This window comes from Oncorhynchus clarkii, chromosome 13, assembly GCF_045791955.1.
Source record: "Oncorhynchus clarkii lewisi isolate Uvic-CL-2024 chromosome 13, UVic_Ocla_1.0, whole genome shotgun sequence".
Taxonomy (NCBI): domain Eukaryota; kingdom Metazoa; phylum Chordata; class Actinopteri; order Salmoniformes; family Salmonidae; genus Oncorhynchus; species Oncorhynchus clarkii.
The window spans coordinates 9308872-9331957 of NC_092159.1; the positions used below are offsets into that span (position 1 = coordinate 9308872).

General features: G+C 42.0%; 1 pseudogene; it reads right to left on the minus strand.

Annotated features, from left to right (window-relative positions):
* Window positions 1-374: 374 nt before the first annotated feature.
* On the minus strand, window positions 375-13571 carry LOC139424223 (sialoadhesin-like; annotated as a pseudogene).
* Between the last annotated feature and the right edge of the window lie 9515 nt (window positions 13572-23086).

Sequence of the window (23086 nt, forward strand, 5' to 3'; positions counted from 1 at the left end):
TCTGACCATGATTTGCGCTGTTTGTTTCTATGTTTTGTTTGGTCAGGGTGTGATAGGAGTGGGCATTCTATGTTGTATGTCTAGTTGGTCTATTTCTATGTGTTTTGGCCTGATATGGTTCTCAGTCAGAGGCAGGTGTTTGTCGTTGTCTCTGATTGGGAACCATATTTAGGTAGCCTGTGTTGTATTGTGGTTTGTGGGTTATTGTCTATGTGATGTTTCATGTTAGCACAGTGTTTCTATAGGGGTCACGGTCGTCTTGTTAGTTTGTTTGTTTTGTTTAGTGTACTTCGTGTTTTTTCGTCCTTTCATTAAAGTATGCATTCACAGCACGTTGCGCTTTGGTCTCCTTACTACGACGATCGTGACAATTTTCACTCACCTGAAGCACATGAATCCAGAGAAACAGAGGATGAGAATCAGAACAACCACTATGATTCCTACAGCTGCAGTCATAACTGATGTTTGTTTCCCTGTAATATAATACAGATCATATGAGAACATGTTATTATGAAGTGAAAATGAATATACAGCAATACAGGACATTAATGTAATACTTGTATATAGAAGCCTATGTATGGTTATAAACCAAAGTGTAATGAGGCAAACTAGAAGAAGATCACCTTGAAACATCATTTCTTATTGAACATCATTTTGTATTGAAGTATTGAAGATGTAACTTTACCTGCTACAATGATCATCAGAGCTGTAGAGTTCATAGATCCTCTTCCATTCTGGGCCTCACAGTAATATTCTCCTCTGTCCTCAGAGCTGATGTTAGTGATGCTGTAACTCTGTCCTGATGCTTTTGGTGAGGTTACGTTCTTCTTGTACCAGGTGTATTTGTCCACAGGAGGGTTGGCATCACTGCTGCAGGTCAGAGTCACTGAACTGCCCTCCACTATTTCACCAGAGGGACTGACTGACACTGAGGTGTTCCTTGGACCATCTGGTGTAAAATACATTGTATTTATTTATAGCAACATTTGTGTTTAGTTGAAATAATTTATAAATTATTAATTCAGAGCAAAAGAAAATGTGATACAGAATCACTAAAAATAATGATGACATTGTGGTAATGCACATTCAGGGAAATGGATGAGTCACGATCGTGTGGAGAGACGGACCAAGGCACAGCATGATTGGAGTTCTACATCTTTATTTTTAGTGAAATTTAAAATAAACCAAGAAACTAACAACGCCCGACAGTACTGAGGTGCAACATGAACTCACTCAAAAACAATATCCCACAAAGCAGATGGGAGAAAGGGCTTCCTAAAAATGATCCCCAATTAGAGGCAACAATTACCAGCTGCCTCTAATTGGGAGCCACACAAACCAGCCACATAGAAAATAAATGACTAGAACACCCCCCTTAGTCACGCTCTGACCTAAACAACATAGAGAACCGAGGACTCTCTATGGTCAGGGAGTGACAGGATGTTACACACTAAAATATGTATTGATAGATATATTTATGTGTAAAACAATCTATTCTATATTCAAGTATCAACATTGTCAGTAAATCAAACTGGACATTAAAATCCCAAATGTACTTACATGTGACAGTGAGAGTCTCTTCAGCAGAGGGGAGATCCTCATGGCCTTCTACAGAACAGGAGTATCTGCCTGCATCCTCACTGCTGACTGAGAATATGATATAGACAGGAGAGTAGGTGTTGCTGTTTGGTATAGGCTGTCCATTCTTATACCAACTGTAGGCTGTGATGGGGTCCAGTGTACAGTTGGTTCTACATCTCAGTGTGACTCTCTCCCCCTCTGACACAGATGTAGGATCCATCTCCAACACAACATCTAGAGTAAAAGGAACCAAATCATTATTCTCCTCTTATATATGTCCTATTATGTGAAATATTATATTTGTTTTTTTCCCTGTTACATAACACTGCAGTGTCTGCATGACTGCCCTTAAATAAGGTAATTACGGTCATTCATTTGATATATTTAGACAGGACAGTCAACAAATAATTTCCACTGTTTTCCAGGAAGTCCTTGGTTCCATAGAATCAATAAAACAGATTAAAACACAACATTCTCATTAGCATACATACAAAACAACACTCACATTACAGCTATCTAGACATGTGTCATAGATGTGAGATGTGTGACAGATTACCTGTGACAGTCAGGGAGACAGGTGAGCCAGAAAACTTTCCTCCAGATGTTATGAATCTGAACCTGAACCCAGCAGAGTCACTCAATCTCAGGTCTGTGATTCTCAGGGTACAGTCACTCTCCTTATCCCAAAGGTACTCTATATGACCCTCATACCCTGGCACTGAGCTCAGATCTTCAGCCTCCATACCAGACCATTTAGTAAACCAGAAAGCTTGTTTGATCTCATGATAACTGGGATATGTGTAAGAGCAGGATATGTCCACTGTTGACCCCTTCAAGGCACAGATCTTCTGATGGGTGTAAGTCACACTCCAACACTTCTGACCTAAAATACAAGACAATATAACACCTTTATAAAATTCTTAATTACAATATCTACTGTATACACTTATGCTGTTATGTTCCCCAGCAAGAAAACCTCAAATTTAAACAAAACAGAAATGGGAAGTAATAAAAGAGTCACTGACAAAGACAAAAAATGAGACCAGTGGGTTCTGAAAGACACTCATGGGGGAGTCCATTGAAAATGGACTATCAACAACAACTGGAACAAAAAGACATGAGAGGCCACAACATTTACCCAAGAAGAGGCAAACAAAATAAAACCCCACAGTTGTAACACATTCTGACTAACGAGTGACACCAATCAGGGCACCTCACCTCCAAGTATCAATGAAGAAAACAAAACAACAATGTTTAAATCATATGCTGTAAAAGTAACCAAGAAGTGACTATCATTCAGCTTTGTAGTTTTTTAACTTTTGTATTTTTTTTTTCATGGGTCTTCAGTGCTCAAAGAAAGTAGTGCAATGGTGTACAGGCACAACAACATATTGAAAGGTATCTGGTAGAAGTAAATTCATCCATTGACTGCATTTTCATGAATGTGATTATATATCTTGAAGCCCATTCAACACTGTGTGGCAAAGCATACGGAACTAAAGCAGAAGTGGACGTCACATTCACAGAAAATTCAATAATGATCGTCTGACAACCTGAAACAAATGTTGTATGTAAAAGTCCACACTTACACACTGCAGGAGAGTGGAGATCCTCATGGCCTTTTACAGCACAGGAGTAACTGTCTGCATCACTAAAGGAGTCTGAGTACAGGCTGGAGGTGTCCTCCTTCACTTTGTGTCCGTTCTTGTACCAGATGTAGGTGGGGTTGTCAGTCAGAGTACAGGTGGTGCTACAGGTCAGTGTCCTCTTCCATGCCCCTGTGGCAGGAGTCACCTTCACCTGCAGGTCTGAATACAGAGTAAATGACAATAACATCATTAAACCAATAGTGTATTATGGATAAAAACATGTATAATTAAACATCTAATAGAAATGTATGTATAAACATGATCCAGTGTTACCTGTGACAGTCAGAGTTGTTCCAGGGAAACTGTACCCCCATCCTGAGGTTTGTGTGTTGAATATGAACTTGTACTCAGCAGAGTCCTCCTCTCTCAGATCTGTGATTCTCAGGGTGGAGTGACCTCTCTCCTTCTCTCCAACATACACCACACGACCTGCATACCCTGGGTCTGTGGTTAGGTCCTCAGGGATCAACTCATCCCTCCAGCTGATACTCTGTTTAGGACTAAACCAGAGTGATGATGTGACAGTATCATAACCACTGCCATAAGTACAGGATATGTCCACTGATGACCCCTTCAAGACACAGATTGTCCTCTTGGTGTAAGTCACTGTGTTGCAGTCCTGACCCTGGACACCTAAAACATAATGGAATCACATAAGTACATTATACAGTATTTTCAGTTATTTTCATAAAAGCCCCATCAAATTATACAGTGAGACCAACAGGACGTAGTACAATCATTCTGTATACTTGCTGTATTAGATTACATATTAGATTCACACTCACACACTGCAGGAGAGAGGAGATCCTCATGGCCTTTTACAGCACAGGAGTAACTGTCTTCATAGTTACTGGAGACTGGGTCTTTGTACTGGGGGGGATGTGCTCTCATCTAGATGTTGTCCGTTCATGTACCAGATGTAGGTGGGGTTGTCAGTCAGAGTACAGGTGGTGCTACAGGTCAGTGTCCTCTTCCCTGCCCCTGTGGCAGGAGTCACCTTCACCTGCAGGTCTGAATACAGAGTAAATGACAATAACATCATTAAACCAATAGTGTATTATGGATAAAAACATGTATAATTAATTAAACATCTAATAGAAATGTATGTATAAACATGATCCAGTGTTACCTGTGACAGTCAGAGTTGTTCCAAGGAAGCTGTGTCCCCATCTTGATGTCTGTGTGTTGAATATGAACTTGTACTCAGCAGAGTCCTCCTCTCTCAGATCTGTGATTCTCAGGGTGGATTGACCTCTCTCCTTCTCTCCAACATACTCCACACGACCTCCATACCCTGGGTCTGTGGTTAGGTCCTCAGGCATCAACTCATCCCTCCACCTAGATCTCTGTTTAGGACTAAACCAGAGTGATGATGTGATATTATAAAGACTGAAATTAGTACAGGATATGTCCACTGTTGACCCCTTCAAGACACAGATTGTCCTCTTGGTGTAAGTCACTGTGTTGCAGTCCTGACCCTGGACACCTAAAACATAATGGAATCACATAAGTACATTATACAGTATGTTCAGTTATTTTCATAAAAGCCCCATCAAATTATACAGTGAGACCAAAAGGACGTAGTACAATCATTCTGTATACTTGCTGTATTAGATTCCATATTAGATTCACACTCACACACTGCAGGAGAGTGGAGATCCTCATGGCCTTTTACAGCACAGGAGTAGCTGTCTTCATAGTTACTGGAGACTGAGTATTTGTACTGGGGGGAGGTGCTCTCATCTAGATGTTGTCCGTTCTTGTACCAGATGTAGGTGGGGTTGTCAGTCAGAATACAGGTGGTGATACAGGTCAGTGTCTTATCCTGATGTCCACCAGTCACCTTCAACTGAAGACCTGGAGAAAAAACAATATCACTGTAAATCCCTTTATCACTGACTTATCACTCTAATACAAAGATGGAAGAAATCCTATGTTATACAGATATAAATACAAACCAAGATAATTTTCCTGAACTAAATGGAATTCAACAGTTTAACTATATTGAATGTTACTGTACCTGTGACAGACAGAGTGACTCCAGGACTTCCAGAATATTTCCCTCCTTCCTGATCTGTTAGTAATCTGAACCTGTATGTAGCTGAGTCTCTCTCTCTCAGGTCTGTGATTCTCAGGGTACAGTCTTTCTTCTTATCTCCATGATACTCCAGACGACCTGCATACTCTGGGTCCTGACCTAGATCTTCAGGTTCTACACCAGTCCCCCATTCAGTGAACCAGAGGGTTGTTTTGACTGTACCACTGGGATATGTGTAAGAGCAGAACAGATCCACTGATGACCCCTTCAAGGTACAGATACTCTGAGTGGTGTATGTAACACTCCAGCCATCCTGACCCAGTACAACTGAAACACAGTCACACAACACAATGGTATCAGAATTAGGACAAGGTATTATGGCTCACACTGAAGGTAGGGTTTGTCCACACTTTGTTGCCATATTAGAAACCACAGATAATCATCACTCAGTGAGGTTTGAAACATAACTAAAGTGAAGTGGAGATGCCTAACAGAACACAAGCAAATGTAATACACATGTCTGTAGATTGACAACCATATAAGTTATGAATGACACCATACCTGCTACAGACCAGAGAAAGACCACCAACACACTTCCTGCTGTTCTCAAGGCCATTGTTGCATCTCCCACCCTGCAGTCTTAGAAACATAAACAACAACTCACTCTATAGCTGGTGAATAACTCCACCTGATACATTGAAGTAGAAACTGTAAATGGGGTACAGGGCCTCATTACTGAAAATGAACCAGGCTCATATTGTGTTGTGTTGTATTGTGCTAAATGGTTGTCTATGTGAATACTGTCTGTCTGTAAGTCTATTGCACTATGTCTACGTTTGTCTACTTAAACTGACATGGTGCAAAAATAAATTCCTAATATATACAGTAGTCATCAACATTATAAACAACAACAACAACAATCACTTATTGAACAGATCTGTAGAACTGTAAACACATATTTCTACATTGATTATTCTGATGCTGTTTTATTCTCAGAACCCCAAATATAGGAGGATAAATGTTCAATCCTCTACGGTCCGTCAAGCTGTACAGCAGCCTAAAGACTGACCACCAGGTTGAATGATAGCTGCTATCCCCAAGCTGTGAGGCTAAACAGCAAGTGACTCACACACACACACACACACACATATACACACAAGCACACGCACTAACACAGTATTGTACAACTAACCTTGTGGGGACACAGATTTCATTCCCATTCAAAATCCTATTTTCCCTTACCTTAACTTTAACGCTAACCCCAAAACCAATCCTTAACCCTAACCCTAACCCCAAAACCAATCCTTAACCCTAACCTTAACCCTTTTAAAAAATATATATATTTCACCTTCATTTAACCAGGTAGGCAAGTTGAGAACAAGTTCTCATTTACAATTGCGACCTGGCCAATATAAAGCAAAGCAGTTCGACACATACAACGACACAGAGTTACACATGGAGTACAAACATACAGTCAATAGTACAGTATAAACAAGTCTATATACGATGTGAGCAAATGAGGTGAGATGAGGGAGGTAAAGGCAAAAAGGCCATGGTGGCAAAGTAGATACAATATAGCAAGTAAAACACTGGAATGGTAGATTTGCAATGGAAGAATGTGCAAAGTAGAAATAAAAATAATGGGGTGCAAAGGAGCAAAATAAATAAATAAATTAAATATAGTAGGGAAAGAGGTAGTTGTTTGGGCTAAATTATAGGTGGGCTATGTACAGGTGCAGTAATCTGTGAGCTGCTCTGACAGTTGGTGCTTAAAGCTAGTGAGGGAGATAAGTATTTCCAGTTTCAGAGATTTTTGTAGTTCGTTCCAGTCATTGGCAGCAGAGAACTGGAAGGAGAGGCGGCCAAAGAAAGAATTGGTTTTGGGGGTGACTAGAGAGATATACCTGCTGGAGCGTGTGCTACAGGTGGGAGATGCTATGGTGACCAGCGAGCTGAGATAAGGGGGGACTTTACCTAGCAGGGTCTTGTAGATGACATGGAGTCAGTGGGTTTGGCGACGAGTATGAAGCGAGGGCCAGCCAACGAGAGCGTACAGGTCGCAATGGTGGGTAGTATATGGGGCTTTGGTGACAAAACGGATTGCACTGTGATAGACTGCATCCAATTTGTTGAGTAGGGTATTGGAGGCTATTTTGTAAATGACATCGCCAAAGTCAAGGATTGGTAGGATGGTCAGTTTTACAAGGGTATGTTTGACAGCATGAGTGAAGGATGCTTTGTTGCGAAATAGGAAGCCAATTCTAGATTTAACTTTGGATTGGAGATGTTTGATATGGGTCTGGAAGGAGAGTTTACAGTCTAACCAGACACCTAAGTATTTGTTGTTGTCCACGTATTTTAAGTCAGAGCCATCCAGAGTAGTGATGTTGGACAGGCGGACATGTGCAGGTATTGATCGGTTGAAGAGCATGCATTTAGTTTTACTTGTATTTAAGAGCAATTGGAGGCCACGGAAGGAGAGTTGTATGGCATTGAAGCTTTACTGGAGGGTTGTTAACACAGTGTCCAAAGAAGGGCCAGAAGTATACAGAATGGTGTCGTCTGCGTAGAGGTGGATCAGAGACTCACCAGCAGCAAGAGCGACCTCATTGATGTATACAGAGAAGAGAGTCGGTCCAAGAATTGAACCCTGTGGCACCCCCATAGAGACTGCCAGAGGTCCGGACAGCAGACCCTCCGATTTGACACACTGAACTCTATCAGAGAAGTCGTTGGTGAACCAGGCGAGGCAATCATTTGAGAAACCAAGGCTGTCGAGTCTGCCGATGAGGATGTGGTGATTGACAGAGTCGAAAGCCTTGGCCAGATCAATGAATACGGCTGCACAGTAATGTTTCTTATCGATGGCGATTAAGATATCGTTTAGGACCTTGAGCGTGGCTGAGGTGCACCAATGACCAGCTCTGAAACCAGATTGCATAGCAGAGAAGATATGGTGAGATTCGAAATGGTCGGTAATCTGTTTGTTGACTTGGCTTTCGAAGACCTTAGAAAGGCATGGTAGGATAGATATAGGTCTGTAGAAGTTTGGGTCAAGAGTGTCCCCCCCTTTGAAGAGGGGGATGACCGCAGCTGCTTTCCAATCTTTGGGAATCTCAGACGACACGAAAGAGAGGTTGAACAGGCTAGTAATAGGGGTGGCAACAATTTCGGCAGATAATTTTAGAAAGAAAGGGTCCAGATTGTCTAGCCCGGCTGATTTGTAGGGGTCCAGATTTTGCAGCTCTTTCAGAACATCAGCTGAATCGATTTGGGAAAAGGAGAAATGGGGAAGGCTTGGGCGAGTTGCTGTGGGGGGTGTAGTGTTGTTGACCGGGGTAGGAGTAGCCAGGTGGAAACGCTAACCCTAACCCCAAAACCCCAAAACCAATCCTTAACCCTAACGCTAACCCTAACCCCAAAACAAAACCTTAACCTTAACCCTAACCCCAAAACCAAACCTTAACCGTGGCTCCTAACCCTAAACTTAACAATAAACCATTCTGTTCCCCACAAGTATATTTAAAATGTCCACACACACACACACGCACACACACACACGCACACACACACACACGCACACACACACACACACACACACACCCACACACACGCACACGCGCACAAACGCGCACACACACGCACACACACGCACACTCACGCACACACACACACACACAGTTATAATTGACCCTGTTTTATGACAGTGAACTTGACCCTATTGAATGGAGATCTGGGTATTACTGGTAAACTCTACTGATCATGTTTTAAACATGTAAATGAATGAACTGAACTAAACTAAACACATGAAACCACAGTCCAGGGTCAGTATTCACAAAGTGTATCAGTTTAGCCTTTTAGATCATAATTATATGGACCATCTGAGACACTTTATGAATACAGGCCCTGATGTAACAACCAAAACACAGTTTAAAATAAACCAACAAGTACAAAGATACAGGAAGTCATGTGATGTTTGGCTAAAAACATCAAAACTAAAACTATATTCCAAGATATCGTCAAATGTACTTACAGAGTGAAGTGAAGGGGAGAGGTCTTGTACTGTCAGTCAACTTACTGTCAATGCGTGGAAACAAGAAGTAGTCTACTGCAAGTATTAGTAGAAGCAGGCTGAGCCTAAGTGTGAGTTCTGTGGTTGACACATTTTAAAGAAGCCTAGTCAGGTCATTAACATGCAGGAACAACATGTCACATAAGAGATGTTACTGTATCTAAATAGAAAATGGTCTAAAGTCAGAATACTGTAGTTACATTTCTTTATATGAGGAGTGGACCTACATGTTTTACAAGAGACAAAATGTGACCCATTCCCATCACTCCTCATCAGCTGGTACTGAAGGTTCCAGAACAGATGAAAGGGGAGTATCTTTGGTACCAGTGTTCTAGACTAGAGCTCTCCCTACTGACATCTCAACATTACTGCAGCTTCCAGGCTTCACATGTCCCTACTAGTCCGATGAAAATATACAAAATAGAAGGTAAAATAACATTTGAAAATGTAAATATATGTATATATATATATATATATATATATATATATAATAAACCAGGTACGCAAGTAAAAATACTGTTATTGGGACTTATGTTGAACTGCCGTTTGAATTGAGTGAACTTGCGAACTCAACTAGCTTGTTAGCTACATTTAGCTGCTGTTATTCAGAAATAAACAAGCATTTTTGTGCATCACACAGCTACTCTGAATGGACTGGATTGTGAACAATACGATTCGCTGCCACTGAATTACAGCAATAGCCCATAGTTAGCTTGTGAGCTAACTATTTAGCTATCTACATTAGCTAGCTAGAAACAACAGACAACAGTGAGCTATCATTATGCCAAAGCCAAGGAAACCTGCTCTGAATATCCACTGTGTTCTTGTGTGAAAGAGATGTCTTCAGCTCACTGATCTTCAGAACAATGGACTCAAAGTGAACCCTGACATCCATGTAACTAAGTCTGTGTGTCCTACTGTATTTGTGTCTGAGTGATGCATGTTTTTATTTTAAATTACAATGAATAATGTTTCATGTAATTGGTTATTGGTGCTTTGTTATTGTTATCTTATTGTGTATTTTTTTTGTAGCATTTTTATTATAAAAAAAAGTATTATTTTCTTAACATAAAAACAACTGTATTGTTAGTTAAGGGCTTGTCATGAACCATTTTACAGTAAGGTATTTGTTGTATTTGGTGACTAATACAATTTGATTTGTGTGTCTAGGTGCTGGACATTGCTCCCTCTGACACTGGGATTCTGAACCTCTAAAAGTCTAAGCCGTTTGCTGGGGGCGGGGGGGGGGGGGGGGGGGGCTACTAGCTGACAAATGGAATTGTTTTAAGGTGGTCGTACCATGGATCATTTAGCTATTTGATTTTGAATTATAGTATCCCTTTAGGTAAAAAATGAAATGCTTAAAAATGATTTGATAAAATATTGAATTAGTCCTTTACTGTTATAGCCCATATAAACACATTGAGTAACTCTACCATAAATGGCAAAGACAGTGATGAAATGTCTAATAAGAACTAAGGTTTTGAAGTGACTGTCCTCTATCTAGGAGATGTAACAACGCTCAGGATACTATATATTCAAAGTATGTGAACACCCCTTCAAATTAGTGGATTAGGCCATAACACACCCGTTGCTGACAGATGTATAAAATCGAGCAATCTCCATGAACAAACATTGGCAGTAGAATTGTCTTAGTGAAGAGCTCAGTGACTTTCAACGTGGCACCTTCATAGGATGCCATCTTTCAATTTGTCAAATTTCTGCCATGTTAGGGCTGCCCTGGTCAACTGTAGGTGCTGTTATTATAAAGTGGTAATGTCTAGGAGCTGTCTAACGGCTCAGCTGCAAAGTGGTAGGCCACACCAGCTCACAAGACGGGACAGCCGAGTGCTGAAGTGCCTAGCTTGTAAAAACAATTGTGTCCTCGGCTGCAACACTCACTACCGACTTTTGAACTGATGCTGGAAGCAATATCAGCACAATAACTGTTTGTCGGGAGCTTCATGAAATGTGATTCCATTGCCAAGCAGACGCACACAAGCATCAGATCACCATGTGCAATGCCAAGCATCCATCTGGCAGTCAGATGGATGAATCTGGGTTTTGCGGGTCTCTTTTTCATGGTTTGGGCTAGATCCCTTAGTTCCAGTGAAGAGAGATATTAACGCTGCAGCATACAATGACTTTCTATACAATTCTGTGCTTCCAACTTTGTGGCAACAGTTTGGGGAAGCCACTTTCCTGTTTCAGCATGACAACGCCCCAGTGTACAAAGCAAGGTCCATATAGAAATGGTTTGTCAAGATCATTGTGGAAGATCTTGAATGGCCTACACAGAGCCCAGACCTCAACCCCATCAAAAACCTTTGGGATGAATTGGAACGCCGATTGCAAGCCAGGCCTAATCGCCCAACATCAGTGCCAACCTCACTAATGCTCTTGTGGCTGAATGGAAACAAGTCCCCACAGAAATGTTCCAACATCTAGTGGAAAGCCTTCGCAGAAGAGTGGAGGTTGTTATAGTAGCAATGTACAACGCATCAGCTCTATGTGACCAGGCAAAAAAAACTTTCCAAGCCAAACCCCTACACACACCCTATATCGTTGCCACCATATTAGCTAAAGTGATGTCATAGTCAACATAGCTAATAGAACTAAAGCATTAGTAAACCAGCTAAAATCATGAGGTAAAGTTACTGTGTACTGTCAGTAATAGACATCTAGCTAATAATAATAATAATAATAATAATAATAATTTAGAAAAGTACTGTGTTTGTTCAAAACTGTTGTCTTTCTCTCTGAGTCAACTACTGTCTTTCTCTCTCTCTGAGTCAACTATTGTCTTTCTCTCTCTCTGAGTCAACTACTGTCTTTCTCTCTCTCTGAGTCAACTATTGTCTTTCTCTCTCTCTGAGTCAACTACTCACCACATTGTTATCCACTGCTGTGCTATCTAGCTGTAGCTTATGCCTTAAGAACTAGATTGATTCTCTGATCCTTTGATTGGGTGGACAACATGTCACTTCATGCAACAAGATCTCTGATAGGTTGGAGGACATCGTTCAGAAGTTGTCATAATTACTGTGTAAGTCTACGGAAGGGGTAGGAACCATGAGCCTCCTAGGTTTTGTATGGAAATCAATGTACGAGGGCACGGATGCTAGCTGTCCTCCAGCTACACCATGGTGCTACCCTACAGAGTGCTGTTGAGGCTACTATAGACCTTCATTGCTAAATAGTATGTTTAAAAAAATGTAGTTGATGACATAGTTTTTTCTTAAAAGGATAACTTTTTAAATATTTAAAACATGTTATTTTTATGAGATTCACTAAGGAGTAGTGAGGGGGAGAGAGATCGAGAGTATGGGGGGAGAGAGATTGAGAGTATGGGGGGAGAGAGATCGAGAGTATGGGGGGAGAGAGATCGAGAGAGAGTCAGATAAGATTCTGTTAGTGAGACTCTTCTTCTTCACAGGTTCTGAACTCTCCACCTGAAATGAGACAACTCAGTGAACACCGTGTGTGTGTGTGTGTGTGTGTGTGTGTGTGTGTGTGTGTGTGTGTGTGTGTGTTGAACAGTGCTGGGTGTTGATCAATGACAGTTTATCTCCTTACAGTAATGTAGCAGGTCTGACGAGCCTACAGCCTTGCCACTCATTGGCTACGTGGTTCAATGGCGCCATCATGTGTCCAATAGGCAGAAATAACATCAAATTGGAAATAGTCATGAATCAATGTATTAATAATTAATTAATGTCTTTATTGTCAATTTGTTTTATTATTTACTACATGATGCTGATATGATGTTTATACTGTATTGACACTGAACCACACTGTAAAAGCTAGAAATGTAAAACATCTTTAATTAATCTAAATATGATTTTTTTAAATAATAAAACAAGCAATATCATGACACTGAACAATATGGTATTATTTAATATAACATGTGTAATAATGTCTGACAGCAATACAAAGTAAATCATCATGAAACACATCAACTTGATCTGGGCCTCCTGAGTGGTGCAGTGGTCTAAGGCACTGCATCACAGTTACTAGCTGTGCCACTAGAGATCCTGGTTCGAGTCCAGGGTCTGTCGCAGCCGGCCGCCACCGGGAGACCCAGCGGGCGGCGGGTAATTGGCCCAGCGTCTACCAGTTTAGGGGAGGGTTTGGTTGGCAGGGACGTCCTTGTTTCATTGCGCTGTAGAAACTCCTGTGGCGTTTCGGGTGTGACACAGTCGCCAGGTGCACAGTGTTTCCTCTGACACATCAGTGTGGCTGACTTCCAGGTTCAGCGGGCAGTGTGGCTTGGTTGGGTTAAGTTTCGGAGGACGCGTGGCTCTTGACCTTCAACTCTCCCAAGTCCATACGGGCGTTGCAGTGATGAGACAAGACTGTAACTACCTATTGGATAGCACGAAACTGGGGGGTGAAAGTAAAACATTTCTTGGACTGGACATGATAACATGCTACATTAGACTATATATGGATAACAGGCTACATTAGACTATATATGGATAACATGCTACACTAGACTATATATGGATAACAGGCTATATTAGACTATATATGGATAACATGCTACATTAGACTATATATGGATAACAGGCTACATTAGATAACATGGATAACAGGCTACATTAGACTATATATGGATAACAGGCTACATTAGACTATATATGGATAACAGGCTACATTAGACTATATATGGATAACATGCTACATTAGACTATATATGGATAACATGCTACATTAGACTATATATGGATAACATGCTACATTAGACTATATATGGATAACATGCTACATTAGACTATATATGGATAACAGGCTACATTAGACTATATATGGATAACAGGCTACATTAGACTATATATGGATAACAGGCTACATTAGACTATATATGGATAACAGGCTACATTAGACTATATATGGATAACAGGCTACATTAGACTATATATGGATAACATGCTACATTAGACTATATATGGATAACAGGCTACATTAGACTGTATATGGATAACATGCTATATTAGACTATATATGGATAACAGACTACATTAGACTATATATGGATTTCAGGCTACATTAGACTATATATGGATAACATGCTACATTAGACTATATATGGATAACATGCTACACTAGACTATATATGGATAACAGGCTACATTAGACTATATATGGATAACATGCTACATTAGACTATATATGGATAACATGCTACATTAGACTATATATGGATAACATGCTACATTAGACTATATATGGATAACAGGCTACATTAGACTATATATGGATAACATGCTATATTAGACTATATATGGATAACAGACTACATTAGACTATATATGGATATCAGGCTACATTAGACTAGATATGGATAACATGCTACATTAGACTATATATGGATAACAGGCTACATTAGACTATATATGGATAACATGCTATATTAGACTATATATGGATAACAGACTACATTAGACTATATATGGATAACATGCTACATTAGACTATATATGGATAACAGGCTACATTAGACTATATATGGATAACAGGCTACATTAGACTATATATGGATAACAGGCTACATTAGACTATATATGGATAACAGGCTACATTAGACTATATATGGATAACAGGCTACATTAGACTATATATGGATAACAGGCTACATTAGACTATATATGGATAACATGCTACATTAGACTATATATGGATAACAGGCTACATTAGACTATATATGGATAACATGCTATATTAGACTATATATGGATAACAGACTACATTAGACTATATATGGATATCAGGCTACATTAGACTATATATGGATAACATGCTACATTAGACAATATATGGATAACATGCTACACTAGACTATATATGGATAACAGGCTACATTAGACTATATATGGATAACATGCTACATTAGACTATATATGGATAACATGCTACATTAGACTATATATGGATAACATGCTACATTAGACTATATATGGATAACAGGCTACATTAGACTATATATGGATAACATGCTATATTAGACTATATATGGATAACAGACTACATTAGACTATATATGGATATCAGGCTACATTAGACTATATATGGATAACATGCTACATTAGACTATATATGGATAACAGGCTACATTAGACTATATATGTATAACAGGCTACATTAGACTATATATGGATAACAGGCTACATTAGACTATATATCGATAACAGGCTACATTAGACTATATATGGATAACATGCTACATTAGACTATATATGGATAACAGGCTACATTAGACTATATATGGATAACAGGCTACATTAGACTATATATGGATAACAGGCTACATTAGACTATATATGGATAACATGCTACATTAAACTATATATGGATAACAGGCTACATTAGACTATATATGGATAACATGCTACACTAGACTATATATGGATAACAGGCTACATTAGACTATATATGGATAACATGCTACACTAGACTATATATGGATAACAGGCTACATTAGACTATATATGGATAACATGCTACATTAGACTATATATGGATACCAGGCTACATTAGACTATATATGGATAACAGGCTACATTAGACTATATATGGATAACATGCTACATTAGACTATATATGGACAACATGCTACATTAGACTATATATGGACAATATGCTACATTAGACTACATATGGATAACATGCTACACTAGACTATATATGGATAACATGCTACATTAGACTATATATGGATAACATGCTACACTAGACTATATATGGATAACATGCTACATTAGACTATATATGGATAACATGCTACATTAGACTATATATGGATAACAGGCTACATTAGACTATATATGGACAACATGCTACATTAGACTATATATGGATAACAGGCTACATTAGACTATATATGGATAACATGCTACATTAGACTATATACGGATAATAGGCTACATTACACTATGTATGGGTAACAGGCTACATTAGAATATGAATGGACAACAGGCTACATTAGAATATGAATGGACAACAGGCTACATTAGAATATGAATGGACAACAGGCTACATTAGAATATGAATGGACAACAGGCTACATTAGAATATGAATGGACAACAGGCTACATTAGAATATGAATGGACAACAGGCTACATTAGAATATGAATGGACAACAGGCTACATTAGAATATGAATGGACAACAGGCTACATTAGAATATGAATGGACAACAGGCTACATTAGAATATGAATGGACAACAGGCTACATTAGAATATGAATGGACAACAGGCTACATTAGAATATGAATGGACAACAGGCTACATTAGAATATGAATGGACAACAGGCTACATTAGAATATGAATGGACAACAGGCTACATTAGAATATGAATGGACAACAGGCTACATTAGAATATGAATGGACAACAGGCTACATTAGAATATGAATGGACAACAGGCTACATTAGAATATGAATGGACAACAGGCTACATTAGAATATGAATGGACAACAGGCTACATTAGAATATGAATGGACAACAGGCTACATTAGAATATGAATGGACAACAGGCTACATTAGAATATGAATGGACAACAGGCTACATTAGAATATGAATGGACAACAGGCTACATTAGAATATGAATGGACAACAGGCTACATTAGAATATGAATGGACAACAGGCTACATTAGAACATGGCAAAAAGGCAAAAGTCTCACAAGTTTGATGATCGTTTCAGAAACATGACATAAATAAATATAGAATTATATACAATGCATTGGGAAAGTATTCAGACCCCTTGACTTTTTTCAAATGTTGTTACGTTACAGCCTTATTCTAAAATAGATTAAATAAAAATATACCACACTTTCCCATAATGACAAAACAAAAACAGGTTTTTAGAAAGTTTTGAAAATGTTTTAAAACTAAAAAACAGAAATATGTTATTTAGATAAGTGTTCAGACCTTTTGCTTTGAGACTCTGAACTCAGCTGCATCCTGTTTCTATTAATCATCCTAGAGATGTTTCTACAACTTAATTGGAGTCCACCTGTAGTAAATTCAATTAATTGGATATGATTTGTAAAGGCACACACCCATCTATATAAGGTCCCACAGTTGACAGTGCATGTCAGAGCAAAAATAATGAGGTCGAAGGATTTGTCTCTAGAATCAGAGACAGGATTGTGCTGAGGCACAGATCTGGGGAAGGGTACCAAAACATTTCTCTATTTTTTCATGTCCAAGAACACAGTGGCCTCCATCATAGAAGACGTTTGTAACCACCAAGACTCTTCCTAGAGCTGGCCGCCTGGCCAAACTGATCAATCGGGGGAGAAGGGCCTTGGTCAGCGAGGTGACCAAGAACCCGATGTTCACTCTGACAGAACTCCAGAGTTCCTCTGTGAAGATGAGAGAGCCTTCAAGAAGGACAGCCATCTCTGCAGCACTCCACCAATCAGGCCTTTATGGTAGAGTGGCCAGGCGGAAGCCAATGGCACATGAAAGGCTGCTTGGAGTTTGCCAAAAGGCAACTAAAGTTTCTCAGACCATGAGAAACAAGATTGTCTGGTCTGATGAAACCTGATGCCAAGCATCGCACCTGGAGGAAACCTGGCACCATCCCTACGGTGAAGCATGGTGGTGGCAGCATCATGATGTGGGGATATTTTTCAGCGGCAGGGATGGGGAGACTAGTCAGGATCGAGGGAAAGATAAATGGAGAAAAGTACAGAGAGATCCTTGACGAAAACCATCTCCAGAGGGTTCAGGGCCTCAGACTGGGGTGAAGGTTCAACCTTCCAATAGGACAAGGACCCTAAGCACACAGCCAAGACAAAGCAGGAGTTGCTTCGGGAGAAATCTCAATGTCCTTGAGTGGCCCAGCCAGAGCCCGGACTTGAACCTGATCGAACATCCCTGGAGAGACCTGAAAATATCTGTTCAGTGACACTCCCCATCCAACACGGCCAAGCTTGAGAGGATCTGGAGATAAAAATGTGGAGAAATTCCCCAAAAACAGGTTTACAAAGCTTGTAGCGTCATACCCAAGAAGACTCGAGGCTGTAATCGCTGCCAAAGGTGCTTCGACAAAGTACTGATTAAAGGGTCTGAATACTTATGTAAATGTGATATTGCAGTTGTTTTGTATTTATACATTTGCAAAATTGTCTAAAAACCTTTTTTGCTTTAGCATTATGGGGTTTAGTGTGTTGATTGATGAGGAGAGAACTATTTCATCAATTTGAGGAAAAGTTATAAAAAGTCAAGGGGTCTGAATACTTTCTGAATGCACTGCAAGATATAAATGGAACTCAAGGTTTCCTACGTCAGAAATACAACATTTTTCAACGTAAAATATGCATAATAAAATGTTAAGGTCCCTTTCATACTTACATACCTTTCATAATCATTGTTTCAAAGTCATAACTGACCCCAGATCAGAACTCCTGCTCTAAGTGTGAATAGAGTCGTCCTGTAGCTCAGTTGGTACATTATGGAGCATGGGTTCAATTCCTGCTGGGACTTCCCATACGAAAAGTGTTTTCAAACATGACTGTAATGACTTGGATAAAAGTGTCTACTAGATGGCATATATTATTAAATACTGTTATAAACTGGGTAGTTTTGGCCCTGGATGCTGATTGGCTGAAAAAGCATTTCAGAAGTCTATACTGTATATCAGACAATATACCACGGGTATGACGTAAAAATACTTGTTTACTGTTCTATTTATGTTGTTAACCAGTTTAAAATAAGCCGTGGAACAGTATGTTGGTCATATACCACAAACCCCTGAAGTGCATTATTGCCATTATAAACTTAAGCAATAATGCTCGAGGAGGTGTGGTATATGGCCAATATACTACCGCTAAGTGCTGTTCATGTTACGGTGAGTGAATGAGGACCCAAAAGCGAATTAACTTAAACAGAGCTTCTTTAATTACCAAACATAGGTAGGCTCCGACAGGACAAGACAAGGTTACAGCAAACATGACGACAGTCTGGTTCAGGCATGAAACACAACAAACAAGAATCCGACAAGGACAGGAACAAAAACAGAGAGAGATATAGGGGACTAATCAGAGGGAAAAGGGGAACAGGTGGGAGAAGGGGTGACGAGGTAGTCAAGAGGAGACAAGGAACAGCTGGGGGAAAGCGGGGGAGAAAAGGTAACCTAACAACGACCAGCAGAGGGAGACAGGGTGAAGGGAAAGGACAGAGACAAGACACAACATGACAGTACATGACAGTACCCCCCCACTCACCGAGCGCCTCCTGGCGCACTCGAGGAGGAAACCTGGCGGCAACGGAGGAAATCCTCGATCAGCGCACGGTCCAGCACGTCCCGAGAGGGAACCCAACTCCTCTCCTCAGGACCGTACCCCTCCCAATCTACGAGGTACTGGTGACCACGGCCCCGAGGACGCATGTCCAAAATTCTACGGACCCTGTAGATGGGTGCGCCCTCGACAAGGATGGGGGGGGGGGGGGGAAGACGAGCGGGGGCGCGAAGGACGGGCTTGATGCAGGAGACATGGAAGACCGGGTGGACGCGACGAAGGTAACGCGGAAGAAGAAGTCGAACTGCGACAGGATTAATGACCCGAGAAATACGGAACGGACCAATGAACCGCGGGGTCAACTTGCGAGAAGCCGTCTTAAGGGGAAGGTTCTGAGTGGAGAGCCAAACTCTCTGACCGCGACAATATCTAGGACTCTTAGTTCTACGCTTATTAGCAGCCCTCACAGTCTGCGTCCTATAACGGCAAAGTGCAGACCTGACCCTCTTCCAGGTGCGCTCGCAACGTTGGACAAAAGCCTGAGCGGAGGGGACGCTGGACTCGGCGAACTGAGATGAGAACAGCGGAGGCTGGTACCCGAGGCTACTCTGAAAAGGAGATAGCCCGGTCGCAGACGAAGGAAGCGAGTTGTGGGCGTATTCTGCCCAGGGGAGCTGTTCTGACCAAGACGCAGGGTTGCGAAAAGAAAGACTGCGTAAGATGCGACCAATAGTCTGATTGGCCCGTTCTGCTTGACCGTTAGACTGGGGGTGAAAGCCGGAAGAGAGACTGACGGAAGCCCCAATCAAACGGCAAAACTCCCTCCAAAATTGAGACGTGAATTGCGGACCTCTGTCCGAAACGACGTCTGACGGAAGGCCATGAATTCTGAAAACATTCTCGATGATGATTTGTGCCGTCTCTTTAGCAGAAGGAAGCTTAGCAAGGGGAATGAAATGAGCCGCCTTAGAGAACCTATCGACAACCGTAAGAATAACAGTCTTCCCCGCTGACGAAGGCAGTCCGGTGACAAAATCTAAGGCGATGTGAGACCACGGTCGAGAGGGAATAGGAAGCGGCCTGAGACGGCCGGCAGGAGGAGAGTTACCGGACTTAGTCTGCGCGCAGACCGAACAAGCAGCCACGAAACGACGCGTGTCATGCTCCCGGGTGGGCCACCAAAAACGCTGGCGAATGGAAGCAAGCGTACCCCGAACGCCAGGGTGGCCGGCTAACTTGGCAGAGTGAGCCCACTGAAGAACGGCCAGACGAGTAGGAACGGGAACGAAAAGAAGGTTCCTAGGACAAGCGCGCGGCGACGGAGTGTGAGTGAGCGCTTGCTTTACCTGCCTCTCAATTCCCCAGACAGTCAACCCGACAACACGCCCCTCAGGGAGAATCCCCTCGGGGTCAGTGGAGGCTACTGAAGAACTGAAGAGACGAGACAAAGCATCAGGCTTGGTGTTCTTAGAGCCCGGACGATAAGAAATCACGAACTCGAAACGAGCGAAAAACAGCGCCCAACGCGCCTGACGCGCATTAAGTCGTTTGGCAGAACGGATGTACTCAAGGTTCCTATGGTCAGTCCAAACGACAAAAGGAACGGTCGCCCCCTCCAACCACTGTCGCCATTCGCCTAGGGCTAACCGGATGGCGAGCAGTTCGCGGTTACCCACATCATAGTTACGTTCCGACGGCGACAGGCGATGAGAAAAATATGCGCATGGGTGGACCTTGTCGTCAGAGAGGGAGCGCTGAGAAAGAATGGCTCCCACGCCCACCTCTGACGCGTCAACCTCGACAACGAACTGTCTAGAGACGTCAGGTGTAACAAGGATAGGAGCGGATGTAAAACGATTCTTGAGGAGATCAAAAGCTCCCTGGGCGGAAACGGACCACTTAAAGCACGTCTTGACAGAAGTAAGGGCTGTGAGAGGAGCTGCCACCTGACCGAAATTACGGATGAAACGACGATAGAAGTTCGCGAAGCCGAGAAAGCGCTGCAGCTCGACGCGTGACTTAGGGACGGGCCAATCAATGACAGCTTGGACCTTAGCGGGATCCATCTTAATGCCTTCAGCGGAAATAACAGAACCGAGAAATGTGACGGAGGAGGCATGAAAAGTGCACTTCTCAGCCTTCACAAAAAGACAATTCTCTAAAAGGCGCTGGAGGACACGTCGAACGTGCTGAACATGAATCTGGAGTGACGGTGAAAAAATCAGGATATCGTCAAGGTAAACGAAAACAAAGATGTTCAGCATGTCTCTCAGGACATCATTGACTAATGCCTGAAAGACAGCTGGAGCGTTAGCGAGGCCGAAAGGAAGAACCCGGTATTCAAAGTGCCCTAACGGAGTGTTAAACGCCGTCTTCCACTCGTCCCCCTCCCTGATGCGCACGAGATGGTAAGCGTTACGAAGGTCCAACTTAGTGAAAAACCTGGCTCCCTGCAGGATCTCGAAGGCTGAAGACATAAGAGGAAGCGGATAACGATTCTTCACTGTTATGTCATTCAGCCCTCGATAATCTATGCAGGGGCGCAGAGACCCGTCCTTCTTCTTGACAAAAAAAAACCCCGCTCCGGCGGGAGAGGAGGAGGGGACTATGGTACCGGCGTCAAGAGCTACAGACAAATAATCTTCGAGAGCCTTACGTTCGGGAGCCGACAGAGAGTATAGTCTACCCCGGGGGGGGGTGGTTCCCGGAAGGAGATCAATACTACAATCATACGACCGGTGTGGAGGAAGAGAGGTGGCCCTGGACCGACTGAACACCGTGCGCAGATCGTGATATTCCTCCGGCACCCCTGTCAAATCACCAGGCTCCTCCTGTGAAGAAGAGACAGAGGAAACAGGAGGGATAGCAGACATTAAACATTTCACATGACAAGAGACGTTCCAGGAGAGGATAGAATTACTAGACCAATTAATGGAAGGATTATGACAAACTAGCCAGGGATGGCCCAAAACAACAGGTGTAAAAGGTGAACGAAAAATTAAAAAAGAAATGGTTTCGCTATGATTACCAGAAACAGTGAGGGTTAAAGGTAGCGTCTCACGCTGAATCCTGGGGAGAGGACTACCATCCAGGGCGAACAAGGCCGTGGGCTCCTTTAACTGTCTGAGAGGAATGTCATGTTCCCGAGCCCAGGTCTCGTCCATAAAACAGCCCTCCGCCCCAGAGTCTATTAAGGCACTGCAGGAAGCTGACGAACCGGTCCAGCGTAGATGGACCGACAAGGTAGTGCAGGATCTTGAAGGAGAGACAGGAGTAGTAGCGCTCACCAGTAGCCCTCCGCTTACTGACGAGCTCTGGCCTTTTACTGGACATGAAGTGACAAAATGACCAGCGGAACCGCAATAGAGACAGAGGCGGTTGGTGATTCTCCGTTCCCTCTCCTTAGTCGAGATGCGGATACCTCCCAGCTGCATGGGCTCAGCACCCGAGCCGGCAGAGGAAGATGGTAGTGATGCGGAGAGGGGGGCGACGGAGAG